The following is a 24083-nucleotide window of genomic DNA, read 5'->3' as shown; positions in this document are numbered from 1 at the left end:
CACGGTTCACGAGTTCGAGCCCCGCGTCCGGCTCGGTGCCAACGGCTCGGAGCCTGGAGCCCGCTTCGGAGTCTTTGTCTCCCTCTCTCTCTGCCCCTCCCCTGCCCGCGCTCTGTGTCTCTCTCTCTCAAAAATAAATACACATTGGGGCGCCTGGGTGGTGCAGTCGGTTAAGCCTCCGACTTCAGCCAGGTCACGATCTCGCGGTCCGGGAGTTCGAGCCCCGCGTCAGGCTCTGGGCTGATGGCTCCGAGCCTGGAGCCTGTTTCCGATTCTGTGTCTCCCTCTGTCTCTGCCCCTCCCCCGTTCATGCTCTGTCTCTCTCTGTCCCAAAAATAAATAAACGTTGAAAAAAAAAATTAAAAAAAAAATAAATACACATTAAGAAGATGGGTAAAACAGATCCTGGGGAAAGCTAGAACTTCTACAGCAGGTAGCAGAGATATTAGCGACATTAACTTTGGCAAGTCCCTTCCTCCCCCCCCCCCCCCCCTTTTTAGTATGGTTAGCGCCAGTAACTAATTTAAATCAACAAAATGACGCTGTGCAGGGCACATTTGCTTAAGGCTCTCGTTGAGAGTCTAGTTGGTAAATTTCAATTATGCTTTTATTTGTCATGCTGACTGTTCTTTTACTAGGCAAACCTCCTGCCTTGTTTTTCGCCTTGGTGACAGAATGGCTGTTGTCTCAACCCAGGGCCTGGGAGAAGGAAGATGCCATGAGGTGGGCCGAGTGCCCCGGAGAGAACACAGAGGACACGCTGAGAGAATTCCCCGAGACAAGGATTGTGGCTTTCCCCTTCTCCTTGGCAGATGGGACAGGCCTGTGATCGTGCACTTAATTACATGTCACTTTAAGAATCAGAGTCTCCCCGGTGGACACGGAGAAGAGACAGGGGCACCCTGGAGAGCTCTCACTGGAACAAAGTAAACCCTGTAGGAGATGGATCAGAATTCATTGTGGTAGCTAATTATATTTACCAGTGAGCTTTGTTTTACCTTCTATTTCGTAAATTTTGTCTTTTTCCTGGATTCAAGGAGAGCAGGAGAGCACACGGTTTAACTCGTCAAATGTAATAAATAAATATATAAATCCAGGAATGAGTGTCTCCCATCACCCACCCCTCCCAGTCTCTTCCAGACTTTTTTTTTTTTTAAGATTTCATTTTCCGGGGGCGCCTGGGTGGCTCAGTTAAGCGTCCGGCTTCGGCTCAGGTCATGATCTCGCAGTCCTCGAGTTCGAGCCCCGCGTCGGGCTCTGGGCTGACCGCTCAGAACCTGGAGCCTGTTTCAGATTCTGTGTCTCCCTCTCTCTGACCCTCCCCCGTTCATGCTCTGTCTCTCTCGGTCTCAAAAAATAAACGTTGAAAAAAAAATTTAAAGATTTCATTTTTCGTAAGTTTATTTTTATTTATTTTGGAGAGAGAGATAGAAAGCAAGCAGGGGAGGGGCAGAGACAGAATCCAAAGCAGGTTCCACGCTGTCACCACAGAGTCTGATAATGGGGCTCAAACTCATGAACCGTGAGATCATGGCCTGAGCCGAAATCAAGGGTCGGACGCTTAACCGACTGAGCCACCCAGACGCTCCTAAGATTTCATTTTTACAAGTAATCTCCACATCCAATGTGGGGCTCAGACTTATAACCTAGAGTTAAGAGTCGCACACTCCACCGATTGAGCCAGCCAAGAGCTCTCCAGATGTTTCTATACGCCTGTCCTAACGATCAGTGTGCCAGGACGGTGAGGTCACAGTAACCTCTGTTGCTACTAGAACTCTCAAAAGTGAGGGAAGAAGGCAGGCACCTGGGTGGCTCAGTTGGTTGAGCATCTGACTTCGGCTCAGGTCATGATCTCACGATTCGTGGGTTCAAGTCCCGCGTCGGGCTCTGTGCTGACAGCTCAGAGCCTGGAGCCTGCTTCTGATTCTGTGTGGGCCTCACTCTTGCACTCTCTCTCTCTCTCAAAAATAAATAAACGTTTAAAAATGTTAATGAAAAAAAACGAGGTAAGCTATTCTGTAAACGGGCTTCCTAATTCCTTTTCCTTCATTTAAGATCTTTAGTAGAGGAATATTAAGCTTCAAGATCTTCCTTTTTCCTAGTACTGACTACTGTGAAAGCCACTTTTAGCACTTCCCCAAATCCTAATTTTGTGTCCAGTACAGAAGATACTTTAATTAGACTGGCCCACATTTTTACCACATGGATTTGAGACTAGAGGGATAGGTAGACTTTCCACATATCTATCTATCTATCTATTTTAATGTTTATTTATTTTTGAGAGAGCGTGAGTAGGGAGGGGCAGAGAGAGAGAGAGAGACACACACACACAGAATCCGAAGCAGGCTCCAGGCTCTGAGCTGTCAGCACAGAGCCCGACGTGGGGCTCGAACTCACAAGCCGTGAGATCATGACCTGAGCTGAAGTCAGACACTTCACCGTCTGAGCCACCCAGGTGCCCCTACCTTTCCACATCTATAAACGGCAACTTAGAAAGTGAGACTAGAACAGTGGAGCTAAAAAGAACTTAAGAGATCATTTGGTCCAAATTCCTTAATTACAGAGAGGAAGTGAGAGTCAGAGAAGGAGAGTGACGTGCCCTGGATTGCACAGCTAATTAATAATCGAATTCAGTGGAAACTCAGGTCTTCTAGTCCACAGAAACACTCAAAGGTCCACCCTGGTTCCCAGCAGGCTGGACTCCCAGTGGGTGTGGAAACTTTCTAGCAGATGGGGAGCGGGGGGACCACGGCCGGCCCCTGGTCAGGCATTAAGATATCTGGCTTCTCTATTTCTTCCTGCAAAAGCGGTACATGAGGAGAACCTTCGCTTCTTCTGGAAAGGCCCGCTGTTCTCTGGGACAGGGACCCAGCGTGGTGGCTGCATGGAGACCTGTCCGAGACAAGTAGACAGTATACAATGTAAGAAGCACAAGGTGGTCCTCACTAGGATGTCTGGGCCTGCCTCTGTAACATTCTTATCTCTGGGTTTTTCACGTGATCTCACTGAATTACCTCCGAATCCAGAATGCATTTCATTTACTTTGGTGAAGTATGGCAGTTTTTGGAAGAAAGGAAATGAATCAAGTTTAGATCAAACAAAAAGGTTACCAACACTTCCCACAAGGTTGGTGATTACTAAGAATTAAAAATTCAGATCAAGGGGGCGCCTGGGTGGCTTAGTCAGTTGAGCGTCTGACTTCAGCTCAGGTCATGATCTCACAGTTTGTGAGTTCGAGCCCAGAATCGGGCTCTGTGCTGACAGCTTGGAGCCTGGAGCCTGCTTTGGATTCTGTGTCTCCCTCTCTCTGCCCCTCCCTAGCTCAGACTCTGTCTCTGTCTGTCTCTCTCTCAAGAATAAATAAACATTAAAAAAAAAATCGGATTAATATATATGGTAGTGTAGCTTCATAAGGGACATAAATGTCTAGTATATTCTAACATGTGTATTAATTTCCAGGGTCATCTTCCTAAATGGGTAAACCTTCCATAGATTCATAGGAACATATGGCCATGTATTCATATTATGTATAAATAATATACATATGTAATATACACACATATATATACAAATATATACCTATATATTTATATAATACATATTTGTTACATATATATTACATATATGCATTCACATATGGGACATATGTATTAATATGAATATGTTATTTATATGTATATATCACATGCATATATTACAGAATATACATATGTTATGCATACATAATATGTATGTATGTGTGTATCCTTATATACACATCCATATATTCATATGCAAATGTGGAAATTTTACCCATTTATGAAGATGGCCTTGGAAATTAATAAACATGTTGGGACATACTAAGTATTTATATATATATATATATATATATATGTGCACATACATACAAACATACACATATACATGCATATATTAATAGATAACATATGCATATATGCAAACCCTTCTTTCTCAATATATGAGAATCCTGTGGGATCCCTCTCCCTTCACATGCATATATATGTGTGTATGTTGTATACCTTTCTCTTTCTTATTTTTTTTCTTTTCTTTTTCCTCAAGAAGAGGAAGGGAGAGAACAAAGAGAGGAGGGTTGACCAAAAAATGTTCACACATTAATAAGAGAAGAATAAATGCTTAATCATAATAGTTAATGACACACACCCTTTTAAAAACTCATCTGTTTTCGCCTAAAGGAAAGATATTGTAAAAGAACATTCTAAAATGAAAGAAACTCTTTTTTTCTATTTTCTAAAACCAACAAAGGCTACCTTGTATTGAAAGTCATTATGGCAAAAGCATTAGGAAGGAAGGACCGTTTAAAGTTAAATCTGTCATTAATTTACTAACTCCTCACTTGAATCTCATAAATAATTTTAAGTAGAAAAGGTTGTCCAATGTGATTAAGGCCATTATTTCATGCTGAAGTAGCCCACAGGCTTTTCTAGGGTAAAAATCTCTCCATAAAAAGAAGAACTAAGGTTTCTTCAAGGTTAAGGGTCTTTGGAGCCTATTCCGTGAGATATATTACCGTAGAGATGATGGAGTGTGTAGAAGTCGTCTGAGAAGATTACACCAGGCTTCCCAAGGTGAGAGGCATCTGAACGAAAACAGATTATATTATTTTAAGAAGATTTGCTGGTGTTCGATTTCCCAAATGAATCGTAATGCTGTCTGCTGCCTAAAAACCTAACATCTGTATTGAGAAAATGATAGCCTTGGTGTCATTTAGTTCATTCAACAAATATTTATTGAACACGTCCTGTGTGCCAGACAGATTTCTGGGTTCTTGGGACCCAGCAGTGAGCCAGATGAAGTCCCTGCCCCCAAAGACCTCATAACCTAATGGGAGGCAACGAAAAGATAAAGCAATGAATGTAAAAGCCAGCAGAACTCCTACTCCATCAAGAAACAGACAAGTAGGCCGCGAAAAGCTCCGTGGCGAGCTTGTTGGACAAGGAGAGGATTGAGAGGAGACAGGCTGTCTTTCCAGAGCAAGTGATGTTGAGCTGAGACCCGAAGGCTGAGGGGGAGCTGGTACAGCCAATGTAGGTGGGGGTTTGAGGTGGAGGGAAGGAAGGAGTGTTGCCGGCCAGATCACGCGGGACCTTGTAGACCGCGTTCGGGAATTTGAAATTTATTTTCAGCGCAGCGGGAAGCCACCGTGGAGTTTTTAGTAGCCAAGTGACCTGGGCAAATTTTGTTTCATAAGATCCTCTTGATGGGAGTTGGAGGAGGGACAAGACCCCAGATAGGAAGGGCATCAGGATTCAGCCAGGGAAGAGACAACAGCACATGGCCCGGCTCTGGAGAGTGGCAGCGAGAGCTAAGACAAGAGCCAGTACCTTCCTTGTGCCAAATATTCTTCTAAGTGCTCACATGCACCATCTCCTTGAATCTTCGTAGCATCCTCACCAGGAAGGTCTATTATTAGCACCTACGTTCTGTAAATGAGGAAACCAGAGAGGCCGAGTTACTTGCATAACCAAGTGGTAGATGTGGGACTTGAATCTACTTCAGCTGGCTGCAAGTTTAACCACTTCCCTACAGATCTCTCTCGAGAGGGAGGCTCATTAGAGGGATATTGAGAAAGTGGACTTGAGAACGTTCAGTGACTGCGGTTCGGAGTCATGAGGAAGGATGATGCCCGGGCGGGGGTGGTATTGCCTTCCAATGGGAGGAGAATGGAAGGTTTTTTGGGGGGGGGGATGGGGGCGAGGGGGAGGTGTCCAGTTGAATTACAGATCTAGTGCTCCATTGCCAGTTCTGGACTGGAAGTGTAGGCTTGGGAGTCCTCTCAACCTGATCGTAATTAGACTCAAGGGAGTAGACGAACTTACCTAGCGAGAGTGTGTACGGTGACCGGAGAAGATAGCTTAGCGCCCCCCGAAGACTCCAACACGTAGGGAATGGGTGACTTGAAAAAGACTGACAGGATGTACCCAGAGAAGTCGGAGAAAATCAGAGGACTTGGTCGTCATCGAAATCAAGGTGATGTCTCCAGAAGTCGAGGACTGCTGGGCAGGGTCAGATGCTGTCCAGCAAGGTGAGGACTCCTCTGGGCTTAACAGCAATGAGGTCCCTGGTGAGAACACTGTAGCGGACCGGTGGTAGTAGGCAGACTGCGGTGGGGAACGAAGATAATGAGCGTAGGAGCGAGGTGGTTGGGGAAGGGGACACGGGGAAAGGGGGAGGAAGTTGGTTTGATTTTTAAATACAGGAACCACCTGTGTTCTCCTCGGGTGCTGATGGCAAGGAGGTGGCTCAGAAAAAAATGACAGATGGAGCAGAGAGGGGACCAAACAAAGAACGAGCTCTTTGAGACGAGGTGGAGTTTAGAGTCTGGCTGGGGTGGGTGCGGAGGCGGATGTGTCCACAGGTTTGGTGGTGGGTGGTCAAGGGCTTTCCTGTTAGAGGCATTGACTTCATAAAGGGGAGGTGTGTTGAGGTCAGAAGCGTGAGTGGGGAGAAGCATGAGTCAACTGGAGCAGCGGCCCTGGAGAGAGCGGATCGCAGGCAGCACGGAGGGCCCCGTGGAGTCTGGCAGTCATGAATTTATGGTGGCACCAGTCTGCGAGGTCATCTGATCTTCTCAAGCAGAGTTCAGCAGCCCAGGTGTACAAAGTGCTCAGAAACTGTGGCATGATCCAAGGTGAGGTTTTTCCGGGTGTTTGGGGAGGGTGGACGGTACGAGACGACGAAGCAAGAGAGGTGGGGGTCCGCGAGGGCCTGGCTGAGGGGGCAGATGGTGGAGTTTCAGCTGGATGGGGAAAATAGGGAGCGAGGGGACAGATCCTTGCTCTGACTTTCTCATGGACTCTGTTACTTCGGGCAAATTGCCACAGATCTCTGGGATTCGGTACCCCCCCCCCTCGCCCCCCGCTTGTAAGTGAGGGTGTTGGCTCGTTTGGTCAACATCCCTCCCAGTTCCAAAGTTCTGCGGTTCAATTTTGCAAAAATGCAGGCACTCTCAGGCCATGAGTGAGAAACAGCTGCCAGTTCTTTCTAATCACCGGGGTCAAACGATCTGCACTATGCTGGAGAAGCACATTCCATTAATGTTTCGAGACCATCGATGCAACTCTTTAATTTTCTCATGCAAAGATGAAAAATGATTTAGGGCCCTTCCCCTAAATCAAGCCTAACCGTCTCAGGGACGTTGGTGATCCAGCCCTGCTGTGTACTTCCCAATCTGCAGTTGATTCAATTAGATTCAACTTAAAAACAGATCGATGAGTGTCTACGCTGCATGAGATACCGAGACAGCAGTTGCAGGGGATACAAAGAGAGCTACAGTCCTTGCCCTGTTACAGTCTAGGAGGAAGAATAAGACCGGTACAGAAATAAATGTGTTGGGATGTGAATCTTTGTATTCAACTCAGGAGACCATTTCTTTCTATATTTCTAACAACGTAATTTCTGTTTTGAGCCTGCTTTTTACCAGATTGGAATAAACTCAGTGGGGGTCCCCACCATTTTGGGGGTCATGACTAATTCTCAGGACTTACATAATCTTAAGGCATCAGTTATGAGGTGCCTTTATGGTCCTCAATACTATCTGTCAGCACTATCCGTTGAAACATCCATTGCCCCCCTGTGGTTCTACATTATCAGTGCATGCAGGTGTCCGTAGGGACATACTCATTTGCTCTGCATGGTCCCTTTAGGACTTTTTGTTTCTCTCTGCTACTTCTAGGCCTTTCTGGGCTACATGGTAATCACTGGGACTCTTCCCGACATGCTTAAACACACCATTATGGACTGAATGTTTGTGTCCCCTCTACCCCCACAATTTCTGTGTTGAAATCCTAACCCCCAAAATAATGGCACCAGGAGGTGGGGCCTTTGGGAGGTGATTAGGTCATGAGGGAAGAGCCCTCATGAATGGGATTAACACCCTTATAAAGGAGATCCCAGAGACTTCCCTCAATCCTCCTGCCACATGAGGAAACATTGAGAAAACAGCCATCTGTGAACCGGGAAGTTGGGTTCTCGCCACATACCAAATCTTCTGGTGCTTCGATCCTGGACTTCCAACTTCTAGAACTCTGAACAATACGTTTCTGTTGTTTATAGGCCACCCGGTCTATGACACTACATTATAGCAGCCCGAAAAGACTAAGACACACGCCCTCCATTAATTTTCCTCAGAGGATCTTACTACGTCCCCCAACGTCCTATGTGGAACAGGAGATCAAATGTCCCTCCAGGACCAATTGACATTTGGGCTCTCCTCTCCTCACTTGCCCTCCTTTTTTCCTTCTTACTTCCAGCCCTGAGCAAAGGGGAAAAAGAATGCAGGGAAACCGTGGGCCCCATTTCATACAAGGCAGAAATAGGGTGTGTTACGAGATGGACGGGCGCTGTGCTCTGGGATTCAAACTGAATCAATGGAGATATTTAGCTGCACAGGGAAGAAATGAACGTTGGCTAACTGGAGAAAAGAAAAACATGGGGTTCATTCGAAGGATTCTGGGTACCTCGCTGAAGAGGAAAGGGAGAGCTTAACAGATGCTTTGAGAATAACGGGAACCAGGCCAGTGGTGGTGGTTGCGACAGGAGGAATCCAGGAGTGTGGTGACCAAATGACTCAGCTCCAACCACCCTCCGACTGCTGTGTTACCACTCAGGAGGAAAGCCTCAGGAGGTTGGATCTGATTGGCAGAGCTTGGGTCACATGACAATACCTGTAGCCAAAGCTTCTCTACCTGGAAGTTCCAGCAGACCTAATGGAAAGGGGGAGAAGCCGAGCTCCCGAGAAGAGGGGAAGTACAGGAACGTAGGGGTGGGTGGAGGTGAACAAAACGGCTAACGCCTGCTCAGGAGGAATGAGAACATCTCCGTTGAAGAAACCAGGCAAGTTGAGAGGAAAGGGCATTTGTGAAGGACTTGGAAGGTTGGGCGCTGACGGCCCAGAGACAGGTAATAGGAGACTCTCAGAAACTATCTGAGAACAGTTTTGCTAGAGGTTAGTATAGGAGTCGGGGAAGGAGACAAGGTTGATAGGGTTAAAAAGGTGGACTTTGGAGCCACAGAAAGAAATCTGAGTCGGGGGTTGTTATGGAGTGAATTGTGTCCCTCGCAAAAATTCATATGGTAAAGACCTCACTCCCAATAGCTCAGAATGTGACTGTGTTTGGAGATAGGATTTTTAAAAATTTTTAAAAAATGTCTATTGATTTATTTTGAGACAGAGAGAGAGAGAGAGAGAGAGAGAACAAGCAAGGGAGGGGCAGAGAAAGAGAGAGAGAGAGAGGGAGAGAGAGAATCCCAAGGCGGCTCCGTGTGGTCAGCACAGAGCCCAGCGTGGGGCTTGATCTCACGGATCGGATTGTGAGATCGTGACCCGAGCTGATATCAAGAGTCAGACGCTTAACCCACTGAGCATCCCTGGCGTCCCGGAGATGGGAGTTTTAAAGAGGTCACTAGGTTAAACTGAGGTCATTGGGGGAGGGGGGCTGACTCAATATGACTGCCGTCCTTATGAGAAGAAGAGTTTTGGACACAGCTGCGCACAAAGGGCCGACTGTGCGAAGATACGGGATAAAGATGGCCATCTACAAGCCTGGCAGAGGCCTCAGAAGAAACCAATGTTGCCAGCACTTTGATCCTAGATTTCTTGCTCCAGAAACATGAGAAAATGAATTTCTGCCGTTTAAGCCCCCGTTATGGAAGCTCTAGCAAACTCATATGGGATTTTTTTATTTTCAAAGCAATGGGTATTTAAAGTCAAACTTATGCTTCAGGGAAACAGGTGTAGCCATGGTATACAAGGGGAGGAAGGAGGCAGCGCCTGGAGACTGGGAGATCGTGAGAAGGCTATCGCATTTGTCTTCGGAAGGGTAGCTGATGACACTCGCTTGGGGAGTAGCGTGTGGGTGGAGAAGAGGCTAGGGATATGGCCTCCGCGATGGGAATGCGACTCCCAAGGTTTGGTCACGAACTGAACGTTGGAGGAGAGGGAACTAGAGAGTTAGAGGTGTTTTAGATTTTTCTAACATGTTAACCAGGAGGATGGGGTACCAAAAGGGGACTCTTGACTACGAGTGACAAAAATAACCCAGTTCAAATTAGCTCAGGAAACATGGAGTCAGTTAGCTGATGTCATTGTGAAATCCAGGGGCGGGGTGGGGGGCGGGGAGCCACCGATTTTCCACAGCCCTGGTTTCAGGTGCTCAGAGGCTGTTGTTTGTGCCTGACCCTCCCTCTGTCTTGGCTTCGCTTCCTTTGTGTGTCTTGTCTTCCTTCCATGTTTTCTGTGCGGCCGGGAAAGGCGGTTACGCCATCCTGACAGTTGATGACCTAAGAAGAGACCCTCCAGCTGCCTCTCCATACCCATAGGCCAACTCCTGCTGAGGTCAGGTGCTAAGTCTTTGGTCCCATCGGTGTGAGCCGGAAAATGCCACACCGCCCATCGGTGAAAGCTTGGTCATGCCTCCTTCCGGTCGGGCTAAGCGGGGAAACCGACTGGCAGTCCCACTAGACGAAAAGGCAGTAGTCTGCCAGCGAAAACCGAGACGTGGGGCAGACAGAAACAGGAGATACCCACGCCAGCGAGTTTGGGTTTGGATATTTTACGTTTGGACACGTCAACATCGAGTCACGGCTGGGGTGCGGGGAAGGTGCGGCGACGGAGCGCTCGGCGATAGCCTGGGTGCGGCGCACGAGAGAGGGAGGTCACCCCCACAGAGGCTGCGGTGAGGACCACCGTCGTGGGTGTTCCGAAAGGGAGAGTGGCCGTGGGCAACGAGGGCTGAGGGAGTGACTGAAACGTTAGGGAATTTCTACGTTTGGTAAAAGAGAAAAGGAAGAAAATACAGGAACAGTTGGAGAGGACAGGCTGTGCAGAGCATGTAGATTTATGGAAGCCAAGTGAGCACAGTGTTTCAAGGAGGGAGTGATAATGAGTAGACTTCAGAGGCAGAGGCGGATGACCGAGGAAAGACCGGAGATTAGTAGATACTTAGGGGCCGACGGTGTCCTCCTAATGCCTTTGGGGATAATGAGCAGTGCCACTGAAGAATGGCTACATTTTTTTTAAGTGTTTATTTATTTTTGAGAGAGAGAGAGAGAGAGAGGGTGGGGGAGGAGCAGAGAGAGAGGAGGACAGAGGATCCGAAGTGGGCTCTGTGCTGACGGCAGCGAACAAGATGCGGGGTTCAAACCCACGAACCGTGAGATCATGACCTGAGGCCACGTCGGACGCTCCACGAATTGAGCCACCCAAAGTGCCCAAGAGTGGTTACATTTCTACAACTTCCATTTTGAGGGGCAACCCTCACCGACAAAGTTCATGGGCAGGGCAAGGTATTCGGATGTGGACTCAGAACTTTCAACTTTAGGGGCATGTTAGTAAGAGATTGTGCGAACTTGTCGAGGTATCCTCAGCTAGCGTATGAGGAAACTGAGGCCCAGAGGCGGCCACGGCTTGCGTGAGACCCCCGTGGGGTCTGGTAGAAGAATGAGGGTGGCCAACCAAAGCCTTGAACCCGGGAGGGCACACAACCCTAGGCTTCCCGCGCTGGGGCCTGCCTCTACACCAGGAGGCACCTGCTCAGATGCTTCTGGAAGGTAAAACAAATACGTGAAGCAGGCGACCGTGACCCCGGAGAGACCATGCCCCGTTAGCAGTGACCCCTGTTCATTCCGCTCAGCTGACCACTGCCACAGGAGAATGAGGGGTGTTGTCCAGATTTCGTTTTCCAAGAGAAGCAGTTCATCTGAATTTTCATGGGACACTGCGCACTCTTTAGGCAGCCAACTTAAAAACATGAAAATCCTGGCGTGAACAAAACAAGTTTGTGGTTCGACTGCCAGTTTACGTCCTTGGCTCTAAACCTCGATGATGGGGGGAGAGGGAAGTGGCCAAGACGTGGACGAAAGCTAGCGTAGGCCGGCTTCGCCTCCTGCTTACTTTTGCTGGAGACTTGGGTGGGCACAAGGTTCCCCGGGGCTCCTGAAAACCAGGATACTCCAGTACAGCAGGACAGCGTGTGGGACTTTCGCAGCCATCCGTGGTCCGCGTAGCCCCCCTCTTATCTTTCATGTGAGGCTGGGAAATTCTTTAGTGATCGCCGTTCTTTCCGTGCTGGAGTGAAAGATACTAACGTGGTCTGGGAGAAGGTGGGGCGGAAGGTTTTGTGAATTTTGCAGTTACAATTAACGCTGGGACATCTCATTCACTCTGCTCTTGATTGTTGCCTGCTATGGACGAGATAACGAGTTACACCTTGTAGGGTGTGTGAGATTACGATCCTGTTGCTGTGTATAAAATGAGGCAGGGCAGAGGACTGTCTTGGACAGATCAGGCATTCAGGGAGTTGGGGACTTGCCTTATGGCCTCCACATATAGGGATCTGACTGGACTCCTACTGGAAAGAAACAAACCACGTCATCCATGGGATGTAGGCTGTACGAATTACTTCAAAGTGTTTCACTTCTGGTATTCAGAGTCAGGAGACCAAATATTTAAACATGAGAATTGCAGTAACACCTTGGTTTGCGAGCACAATTCGTTCCAGAAACGTGCTCGTCATCCAAAGCACTCATCTATATCGAAAGCAACTTTCAAGAACCATTGGTTCCGTTGCGACCATGTGACCTTCTGCATCACGTGCCACGCGTATTGCAAGACATTGCTCGTCTATCAAGTTGCAACTTTTTAGAAATGGGTGCTCGTCTTTCGGAACCCTCGCAGAAGCAGCTACCTGCAGTCCCAGGTTTTGCTGTATTTGCTACCGCGATCCATACAAAAATTGCCTTCTGTTATTCTGCCATTAGTGATTCTTTTTCACTACGTGGTAGGGGCCACGTTTCAAAAGGGGATTTAATGGTGAGAATCTGTTATCCGCTTACACTGAATTTTATCACCCGGGTGACTATTGAATGTTTACAATACACATAAGTAGCTATGGGAGTTTGTAAAGAAAAGGGATGCTTTTTATCTTTGGTTTGTAGAAATCAGTATCGCTGTCTTGACTCACAGTGAAAAAGAAAAATACCAATCAGAGGGAAGGTGTGGCTTCACTCTTGGCAGAGACAGAGGATAATAGCAGGTCACGAAGAGTCTTGGCTTATACCCTGCGGCATTCCAGGTCGAGTTCCGTGGGGCCTCCCACAAGTGAAGGTCACAGGCTGGGGGCCAGACAACATGTTTGCTTGCTTTACTGACACGTATGTGGTTCCCATGAACTCTATCATAAACACATGTGGGGTTTTCAGCCAATTTTTGGTAAGAGACATTGTATTTCAGGGCCTTCTATGGGCCAAATGTGACGGAAACATTACCAGATATTTTCAAATAAAAATAATGTTGTACCAAGTAAAATGTAAAGTCCATTGAATTAGTTCACCATCACGAACTTGAACTCTTGTGAATAGGAGTCGTCACCTGCCAATGCCGGGGCGACCGTGCCATCCTTGTGTGAGCCCTGAGCGTCCTGATCCCCAGGACTCCACCCCACGAGATTATTCTGCCCGACAGACCCCATCACTGCCCGGCTCGGGTTCAGAGGCGCACATCGTGTTCTGGCACCAGCTCCTGGAGCTCAGTGTCTGGCTGGAGCAGAGCTGGACGCGACACGCAGATCTCTTGAAAAAGTGAATGACGCAGGATTGTGACAAGGGATGAATTCTAAGGTCGTATCAATCGCACATCTGACTCTGAGCGGTAGGGAATATGAGAAAGGCAGGAAACGTAGTTAGGAAGGAGGGGACTGGAAGGGGAACTTGGAACAGCTGGCTTATGCGGTCTCACGCGACCTCCGGAAACACCAAGGAACGTTCTTTCTCTCTTCGCTGTCCTTCCACACACCCATATTTGGGGAAAATTCTAGTTGAAAGTCCTCAGGCACCACCGCTTAGCCTTTTTTTTCTTACTTATTTTTTATTTTTTTTTTTATTTGGAGAGAGAGCGTGTGTGCGGGGGAGCAGAGAAGAGAGAGAGAGAGAAAGACTCACAAGCAGGCTCTGTGCTGACAGTGCAGAGCCCGATGTGGGGCTCGTCCCCCAAACTGAGATCGTGACCCGAGCCGAAATCAAGAGTCTGACGCTTAACTGACTAAGGCACCCCAGTCTTTTCTTTTTTTTAAATATAGTGTGTCCTTTAGTGAGTTTTTCTCAAAATGCATTGATGAAAATATTTAAATATGCAGAAAAGTTGGAAGAACTTTATTGTGAACACCCATATACCCACCAGCTGGACTGTCCCAATTAGTATTTTACTGTGTTTGCTTTATCACATATTTTCTGTCTCTCCATTGATCAATTCCTTTATTTTTCAGATGCATTTCAAAGTAAATTGTCATATCCTTTTTCTCCTAAACATGTGGGCACGTATATCATTAACTAGGGTTTAGTATTTCTTTTTTTTTTTTCCTCTTGGGATAAAATTTACATCCAATTAAATGCATAGATCTTAGGTATATTTTTTCATCAATTTTGACAAAGTCCACATGCCTGTGTAACCCAAGCCCTTAATAAGACATAGAGCATTACCATCATACCAGAACCTTCCCCTTGTGCTTTTTCCCAGTTAATCCTCACCATTATCTGCCCCTTCCCAAGCAGTTACTGCTCTGACTTTTCCCACTACTGATCAGTTTCATCTGTTCTAGAACTTCATAAAATGGAATCAAAGAGTATATACTCTTTTGTCTGGCTTCCTTTGCTCAGCGTAATGTCTGTGAGAGCCATCTCCTGGTCGTGTGAATATCAGAAGTATTTCTGACCAGCATTCTGGATATATCATAGTTTGCTTATTCATTCTCCCGTTAATGGGCACCTTGGTCTGTTTCTAGTTTTTGAATGTTATATATAAAGCTGCTACGGACATTCTTGTACAAATTTTTTGGTGTGGATATGTGTTCATTTCTCTTGGGTAAATACTTAGGAATGGAACCCACAGTGGGATTTTAAATGGTTTAATTTAGCACTAGATGGTGATGTCACTGTAGCTCAGAATACCTCATGCCTCTACCCCTCCATCCATCTTATTTTCTCTCTTTTCTTCTTCCTTTTCTACTGATTCCTTTCTTCCACATCCCTATTTTCTTTCTATAAGCCACCTGCTCTCTCTCCTCTTGTCTCTCTTGATAGTATCGTGTTTTATTACTGTTTTCTCACTGTCCTGACAATTCTTCCAGAGAGAGGCAGCATGGTGTCGACGGAAAAAGCCCTGATTCTTGGGCTACATTCAAGATATGCCTATGCTACTTCTTTATTATTATTATTTTTTAATGTTTATATACTTTTGAGAGGGGGAGGAGGGGCAGAAAAAGACAGAGACATCTAATCCAAAGCAGGCTCCAGGCTCATTGATTATTCAGGGGATTGGGAGGATGATATTGGAAGTCCCTTCTCCAGATCCATATTTCTGTGAACCTATGACTGCTTTTTCCAAGGCACAAATCTGGCAGAGAGCCAAGAGAAAATGAGGGCAGGTGAGGATGTTTGGAAAGAGACGGAGAGGGAAAACTAGAAAAACACGTAAACGTCTTTCTTGCTTCTTGGCCAGGAGAAGAGCCATGTGTTCTTTGGGACCACGTCGGTCCTGTCCCATAGCTAGATTTCTTTCCTCGCTCCTGGTTTTGGGGTTAGGTACCCCAACTAGCCGAGCCTTTTTCTCTGCTACTGGTTGCTCTCTGTCTTTTCTGTTCTCTTATTAATACATATTAGTTCTATGCTCCAGAGATACTCTTGTACCTTTTGAGACACGATTGCATGTCAATTTGTGCCCACAAACCAACAAGGAGTTGGTTCTTCCTTGCCCAGGCTACTATGTGCAATTTAATAAAGGCTTTGTGAACGTGATGAAAAATTTTCTTGTATACTCCAGAGTTAGGACATGAGCGTTAGGACATTTAGGTCCAAGAAGTGAGAAGGCACCACTGGTGTCAGCCTATATGGGGAGTTTCTCTTGAGTACACGGGGCTGTGCGCTTGAGGTCCTCTCTGCAAAAAGCCCACACCCAGGTGATCTGAACTTTATGGAACAGGCTCAATTCCAAAAATAATATCTGGCTGCTCTCAAATGTACCCCCATACTTATCAGAACGCATATCTCAATTTTTGGCTTAGGAGAGGTGGTCCCCAGGCATGCTGATTGATAACCATTCCAGCATGTGGACTCTTGGGGTTTCCCTCCCTGACGATAATTGGTATGTGCATTTCAGTCCTCGGTACTGGACTTAGGGAGAGAAAGGTTGCATGAAGAGAGAAGCTACCAAAGAAAGAGGGAGAGACACATTAAAAAGAGAAAAAGTAGTGTAGGAGGCGAGGGGGAAATGATAGGGCAATCATGCATAGAAGGTTAAAAAAAAAAAGAAAAAAGAAAAGAAAAAAATGGGATGTATGCAAAGAAAAGAGAATGTCCTCAGTCACAGTATTTTATGTTTAAACAAAATTCCCGACTAATCTCATGCAAAACCCGCTTTGCCCAAAAACAGATTTAAGAGTAAAACACAAGCCTTGGGCCAGAGCGCCCCCTGGCATACCTCCCTGCAACTGCAGTATGCGTTTTCAGGTCTCTAACGTATTTTGATGTACTCAAAATGTACTCATATTTCACAACAAATACGAATTAATTACAGTTCAAAAGGAGCAGAGCAAGGCTTTCAAATCAGGCTCTAAGCAATCATATTAGTGATTATTTTTGTTTCGATTATACCCATTAAACTCATTGAATTCCAGCTAATTAAGTTACTTACCTCAAAGATAAGGGAATCCTGACATATACTAAAGATGCCATGAGCTCCAGCTTTTAAATAATTATCCCTCTGAGGTCGGGGCTCTTCAGTTCCCTATGTTTGGCTGGTAGATTGACTCTCAAGAGTCATTTGCCTGAAAAGAAAAAGGCATTTAGGCATCTCTAAGGCTGTCAATCCTTTGTTGGATGTGGGGTTAGGAGCACAGCACTGTGACTTTAAGACCCAGGGGTGTGCACCTGTGGGGACTGGACCACACATGGCTTTTAAAAGCTACCCAGCACAGCTGAAAGCTATGCTGTGTCCCTTATCACCGTCATCTAAAACCCTCCTCCAGTGAGAGAGGGAAGACTATGCTCCAGATATACGTAAGAGCCACGTGACGGTTAACCCCCAATAAGAAAGGCTTCAGAAGACGGACCAAGCAAGCAGAGACTCTCATTTTGCAAACTGAAGAAGTCAGAAGGTTTGAGATGAGGAGGACGATCAATGAGATGAGGAGGACGATCAAGTAAACGAGGTCAGGATCAAAACCCTCGGGGCCAGGATTTGAGCAGACAAGGAGGGAGGGGGATAGGGCAGGGCACCTTCTTTTGAGAACCCCAGCTAGCAAGGCTGGTGGGCTGGGGCAGAGGGTATGCAGCTGCAAACATGAACTGGGAGAATCTTAAAAAGCTGGAAACATCTGCCCATGTGGCCTTTGAACTCAAGCTTGAGTGTCGAGACAACCACTTCCCCCGCTATGCTCCACCGTAATTAGTTAGCCCACGTCCTTGTTTAAGCCCGAGAATATCTATCCAGAAATCTATTTGAAAAAGAGACCCCTTTAATTTATTTAAAAAAAAGAGAGAGAAGCTTTTAGTTTAGTTTTTTTTTTTTTTTTTAAGACTGACAGCTACGAGCCTGTCATACTATTGGCGTGGGCTACCCCCTGGGAAGAGATGGCCACCTGTGCAGGGCAGTGTCCTGTGGCTGAGAGCAATTCCCAAAGAAGGGCACAGCTGCAAGCCCTCAGCAGCTCATCCTTCCAGCAGCTGGAGGATAGATGCACCGGCTCTGAAGAAGGAACCTGAGTGAGAGCCACAGTATCTGTTACAGTCCGCCCCTTGAGCTGCTCAGCTCTGTTCCTTTTTTTAAAAAAATATTTTTTCAATTATATTTTTGAGAGAGAGAGAGAGAGAGAGCAAGTGTGAGCAGGGGAGGGGCAGACAAAGAGGGAGATGAGGATCTGAAGTGGGCTCTGTGCTGACAACAGAGAGCCTGATGTGGGCTTGAACTCACAACCCGGGAGATCATGACCTGAGCCAAAGTTGATGCTCAGCCAATGGAGCCACTCAGGAGCCCCAGCTCCATTCCCTTCTTAAGGCAACTTTGACCTATCTAGGAATAGCTCCTCTAGAATTCCGGTCAGTCTTATTTCCTGGGAACTTATAAGGGAAGAGTTAGTAGTATGAACTACAGTGCCTGATGTTATAGTTGATCGCAAGGCTATAACTGATGCTCATCACTCCTCTCCCCTGCAACCCATTATAGATTTCTCTGTCCCTGGGCCAGCACTCCTGTTGATCTAATGGTTTGTTCAGTTAAGTGATCCTGACTCATCCCTGAAGAGTGCAAGCCTCTGGTTACCCTGTTCTTCGCAGACTGTGTCTACTCAACTTGCCACTTTACCTCTAAAACTCAGTGTAGGGCACTAAGAGATGTCCTAGTGGGTCACCTAAGTGTCAGACATTCGGTACATATATGTAGCAGCAGACCTACCCACCTACCTACTTCCTACAGATGACCAGAGACAACTTTCTATGAATGCATCAGTTTATCTCTTCATCTGTTGATGGACATTTAGGTTGTCTTAATTTTTTTCTTTTTCTTTTTTTTGGTTATTATGAACATTCATGTCCAAATTTTTTTTGCAAGGATGAGGCTCAGGAATCTGTATTTTTAATGAGTAACACCAGGTGATTCTTAGGCACACTCAAGTGTGATAATCTGTCTGTTAGAATGCATCCTGACTTTCTGCGGAGGTGACTGAAGGAGACCTAGCCCCACATGTTGGGTCTGACTCCGTGGCCACATTTTCTTGTAGACCTGGATCCCAATTTAACTAACTTCCAGTTTGTTCCTGAAACTGGGTGTCTACCTTGAAACCAGAATATGGGAATTAGGTGCTGGGTCTGGCTCTGAGTTTCTTGGTGATCAAGATGAAAAGCAGTTATGTTCTGGCACAGAATGGTTCTGGAAGCAATCAAACCACACCAATGTCTTAGAAGAAGCCAAGCAGGTCCCATCCCTTAACTCCTAAGGAATTTTCTGGCCGACAGATGTGGTGGACCAATCCTGAATAACATCCCTGTGTAAATGCAATCATGGGTGATCAGTGAGGTGAATAATAATTTGCAAAGCCCACAGCTTTTAAGTTGGCCAGACCTGAGTTTGAGTTGTAACTTGAATCCCTTTTATTAGTTGGGTAATCTCCGGCAAGTTATCCTTCCTGAACCAGTACCATTTGTTATTAAAAAATTGTGTAAGTAATCAATTTCCATTATAAATGGTTCCAGGAATGTAGAAATACAGAACAAAATAGAAAATTCTTCTCTCACCACCTTCATCTTCCTTTACTTCCCCAAGCCTGCTCCCCTTGCCTGAGGCAATCACCATTGACAGCTGATATGTGACCTTTACAGCCTTTTAATGAGCAATTGTATTTTACATAATACATTATTCTGTAAATTGCTCCTTTTGCTGAAGGTCAATATGGGTCTACCTCATTTATTTTTAAGATTGCTTAGTATGTCATAATATGGATATACCCTAATTTATTTAACAACTTCCTTTTTGATGACTCATAGGCTGTCCTTATTCCCTTCATTCCTCCCTCTCTTCTTTCCTCCCTCCTTCTGTCCTTCCTTCCTTCCCTCCCTTCTTTCTCCTTTGCCAATATAAACATTCTGTACTAAGCAGCAAACCTTTCTTTAGAAGAGTTCTAACAGAGAATTAACTGAGTCAAAGGATATGTATATTTCAGATTTGGATTGACTCTGTACAACTGCCCTCCCAAACAACTTTACTAATTTATACTTGGGGAAAGTTATTTAATTTCTGGCCCCTTTCTTTCCTCCACTACAGAAATGAAAAACAGTAAAACCTACTATACAGGATGGGCAAAGTGATTAAATGAGAAAAACCAGTGTAAAAACAGCACTTGCAATGTAGATGGTTATCTGTATGCTTTAGAATCAGGTAGAAAAAAAGTTTTTTTTTTTTTTCTGTAACTTTAACTTCTAGCACTTGTGCAGACTGAGGATGGTCACAAGTCTCCTCATGGGATGCCTTCATATTTGATACATTACAGAGGGTTACTATTTAAAAGGTTATCCAAAACTTGGTGGTGTGAGGTTTTTTTTTAATTTTTTTTTTTTAACATTTATTTATTTTTGAGACAGAGAGAGACAGAGCATGAACGGGGGAGGGACAGAGATAGAGGGAGACACAGAATCGGAAGCAGGCTCCAGGCTCTGAGCCATCAGCCCAGAGCCCAACACGGGGCTCGAACTCACAGACCACGAGATCGTGACCTGAGCTGAAGTCAGACGCTTAACAGACTGAGCCCCCCAGGCGCCCTTGAGTTTTTTATTGTTATGCTAGGACATCACTTAGTAAGCCTAAGGATCATTTGACTCTCAGCAAATGTAACTTTATTTAACTTACTATTTACTAAAGAATAGGGCCCAGACATTTTGCAACACAAGTTAGAAGTTAATATGTAAGAAATGAGTAAGATAAAGAATCAGTTTTCTGCAAGAACAATGCAAATGATTTCTCGTTGCTATTGAAATTAACCATGGAGATGATAGTTTATTGCCCTGTGATACTGATGAATTGACATCGATATTAATGAATTTTGTATCTAATTCAACACTAAAATTTTTAATATTTATTTGTTTATTTTTGAGAGAGAGAGCGTGCACGTGCGCGCACACGCACAAGTGGGGGATGGGCAGAGAGAGAGGGAGACACAGAGTCTGAAGCAGGCTCCAGGCTCTGAACTGTCAGCTAAGAGCCAGACACGGGGCTTGAACCCGTGAACCGTGAGCCCATGACCTAAGCCGAAGCTGGGTGCTCAACCAAGTGAGCTACCCAGGCACCCCTCTAATTCAACACTTTTATTCTAGTGTTTTCTTTTTTAAAGTTAATTCATTTATTTTGAAAGAGAGGGAGGGAGTGAGGGGCACAGAGAGAGAGAGAGAGCGAGGGAGAGAGAATCCCAAGCAGACTCCTCACTGTCAACGCAGAACCCCAAGTGCCGTTCGATCTGACAAACTGTGAGATCATGACCTGAGCCGAAATCAAGACTCGGGCGCTTAACTGACTAAGCCACCCAGGTGTCCCTGGTCTTTTTTTCTTTAGTGGACTGTATATACACCCATTTCTTGTGTCTGCCTTGGAATCATTCTGTTGGTTCCCTCAGGAGTGAGCTAAGTGAAACTCTGACATATGCTCTCCGTATATGCCTTTTGGCACTTCGAGAATTACACATTTGAATGTACTCAAGATGACACCGGGCTACCATCTTCACTCCTGGCAGATGGGTCTCGTCTTTGGGGCTTCCGTTGTTTTGTCTTCTTCTGAGTCCTCCCCGTTCTCTGTGGCTCTGCAGAAGGAATCACACACAGGGCACAAGTCAGGAGAGAGGTTCTCCTGCATCACTCCCCCGGTTCCTCAGCTTAGATTTCATCTCCTCTGGAAACCGACCATTATCCTTCTATCTGATCTCACGCCCCACAACCTCCCCCGGGCAATGTATTCACCAACTGTCCTGAAATTGCTTATTTACTCATCTGTTTCTTTCTCGGTGACTTCCGTGGGAGCACAGACTCTATTTGGTTTGACTTTTTTTATCCTCGGCTTTCGGCACAGTGTCCAGCTGTAGGTACTCACCCAGTATTTTAACGAGTGAATCATGGGATGAGTATTAACCTCTTTGTATTTCAAGGGTAGCTACTGCTTCCTTACGTGTAATTTATTGTTCTAACAAATGATGCCAATCTTTAGCTTGTGTGGTTCTCACAGCTCTTCCTTTGGGGGTTGTGGTGGTGCATGTTTGTGCATAACAACGTCTCCACCTTACATTCATCGCTTCTGGTCTCCTCTCTACTCTTTTCAGAGCACGGCTCCTTTAAGTCCAGGAGAAGCTGGTTTGCAGAGGAAGTCCGACCAGACACTGAGCAGAGTGAATGGCTGTGCCGATCTAGCCACACCTATTTCATATGTTTCTTTAGTGTCTTTCAGCTTGCCCATTCGTCCATCCCTGCCTGATTTGTTCTTAGATGTGCCCCCAAGACGCTGGTTGTGGCTTGTCCTAGTTTGAACTTGGTGTCTCTGGCGATTGACTCACGTTCTGACCTCCACCCATCCCCAATTCTGCTTTTCTACTCTTTGGCGTCTCCAAGCACCTGACCTCAGCTCAACCTGCCTCTGACCTTGTTTCTCCTGCCTGACACCAACAGCTGGAAAGAACCCTGCCCTTCTATGAGGAGAGAGATGAGGCTCAGCGTGGTTTACCGGAAATAAAGCTTGCGTTATGGGAGGGAACAAACAGGTACATAGTGTTGTAGAAGGGAGCCTTGGAACTTAGCATCGGCGTTAGCATCGGCGTTGTTTTCACGATCCTTTTCTTCCGTTTCTGCTTTTGTTATGAAATATGTGTTTTGCCAATATGGAATGGAATATTCCAGAAGTAAGGTGGGGGGGGGGACCCTGGTTGCCTGTCAGTAATTAAGGTAAAACTGCTCTAGTTTTCATTTCTTTTCTAACTTCCTGCCTAAAGGAGGGAAAACTTTACAGTTTGGAAAAAATTTAGGCCGAGCGTGTTGAACTGGTGCTGAACGGAACTTCATTCCATATTATTCCATAATATTTTCATAGATACTTTAGAAGAATATGTTCAGAAGTTACAGCAACTCTGGCTTTGGACAATTGGAAAATGGCCACTTTGAAACCGTGAAAGCTAGTTGGTAGCATTTTATTAACATGGGGCTTAGCCCGGTTGTTCCTTAAACAAGAAGCCTCCAGAGGATGTATTTTGCAGAATGAGATCTGCTAACGAGACAGGAAAGCCTCTTCGTGCTTGCTTATAACTCTTTAAAAGTGGCTCTTTGCAAGTGCCCGGGTTTTGTTTTTGTTTTTGTTTTCAGTCTCCAGGTGAGAAATTATGGGAACTGTCACGCCAAATCAGCCGGTCGCCGTTATGTCATGGGATCCGGACCAGGAGAAGAAGGCTGGCCGGGCGGAGTGCATGTGATCAGCGTGTGACAGGCCGTGCATCCAGCCTGCTGATGGCACCGGCTCTCCTGGCCCAAATAACCACAAAAAGGAACAGATTTCAGACAGGCAGTTTTACAGCGTCCCTGTGGTTACTTTGCCAACTTCCAGCCACTTCTTTCTCTAGCACTGAGCCGAAGAGACACGTAACCATTATCAAAATGTGCTGAATAAATAGGTCACTCCGTTTTAGTTATCTTTAATCTGAGGTGTATCGATTTACCTTTCCACACCAATCCACTCAATTTACGTTTAGCTCAAGCTTTCAAATTAACTGCATCCTGAATTTAAAAAACAAAACAGGGGCGCCTGGGTGGCGCAGTCGGTTGAGCATCCGACTTCAGCCAGGTCACGATCTCGCGGTCCGGGAGTTCGAGCCCCGCGTCGGGCTCTGGGCTGATGGCTCAGAGCCTGGAGCCTGTTTCCGATTCTGTGTCTCCCTCTCTCTCTGCCCCTCCCCCGTTCATGCTCTGTCTCTCTCTGTCCCAAAAATAAATAAAAACATTGAAAAAAAATTAAAAAAACAAAACAAAACAAAACAGGTTAGGGAGGTGAAGACCGGTAAAAGGGTGCTGTCTTTTCTTCTCTGTCACTGGAAAGATTGAGATGACCGGCTTTTCCAGAGAGCCTTTAAAAGGTTTTTCGTTGTAGCCACGGCCAGTTGTGATATTTTCCCCAAACTCTCATCTGTAGCAGTGCACCTGCTGCGAATGTTTCACTTTCTGTGGTTTTTATTTAAAATTTCTCCATCACGTTTTACGAGAATCAAAAGGAATCCCTTCGGAGAGGGAGGTTTGGTCGTCTTTTTCACTGGCTGCTTTCTCTCCCGTGTGGCTGTGCTTTCAGGGCTATACCACACTGTCCACACAGTAGTAAAAACCAGAGAGATGTGGGTCACCACAGGAGCGAGCTTGCTTGTCAAGGGACGCAGCTTTTTGGAGATGTAGGCTTTTCAGTGCTGATAACCAACCCTGTGGGAAATTCCTTCTGTGAGGAATGCATTTTGAAAATCTGCAGACCCAGATGTAGGGCCAGAATGGCACAATCACGACATTTCGAGGTG

General features: G+C 45.9%; 2 long non-coding RNA genes across 3 annotated transcripts; one reads left to right on the top strand and one right to left on the bottom strand.

Moving 5' to 3' along the window:
- Positions 1-2583: 2583 nt before the first annotated feature.
- LOC125160290 (uncharacterized) lies at positions 2584-5926 on the bottom strand. The gene is made up of 3 exons (XR_007150196.1): positions 5838-5926; positions 4529-4597; positions 2584-2892 (listed from the first exon to the last, which is right to left on the bottom strand). It is a non-coding gene; the product is annotated as an uncharacterized LOC125160290 (long non-coding RNA).
- Positions 5910-23216, top strand: LOC125160289 (uncharacterized). Of its 2 annotated transcripts, none has more exons than XR_007150195.1 (2): positions 5910-6043; positions 22894-23216. It is a non-coding gene; the product is annotated as an uncharacterized LOC125160289 (long non-coding RNA). The 2 variants fall into 2 exon arrangements; XR_007150194.1 differs by lacking the exon at positions 5910-6043 and adding an exon at positions 6466-6649.
- Positions 23217-24083: the final 867 nt, after the last annotated feature.

The sequence above is a fragment of the Prionailurus viverrinus genome, chromosome A2 (genome assembly GCF_022837055.1).
Source record: "Prionailurus viverrinus isolate Anna chromosome A2, UM_Priviv_1.0, whole genome shotgun sequence".
Taxonomy (NCBI): domain Eukaryota; kingdom Metazoa; phylum Chordata; class Mammalia; order Carnivora; family Felidae; genus Prionailurus; species Prionailurus viverrinus.
The sequence above is the reverse complement of the archived record's forward strand: the minus strand, read 5'-3'. Positions and strand labels throughout refer to the sequence as shown.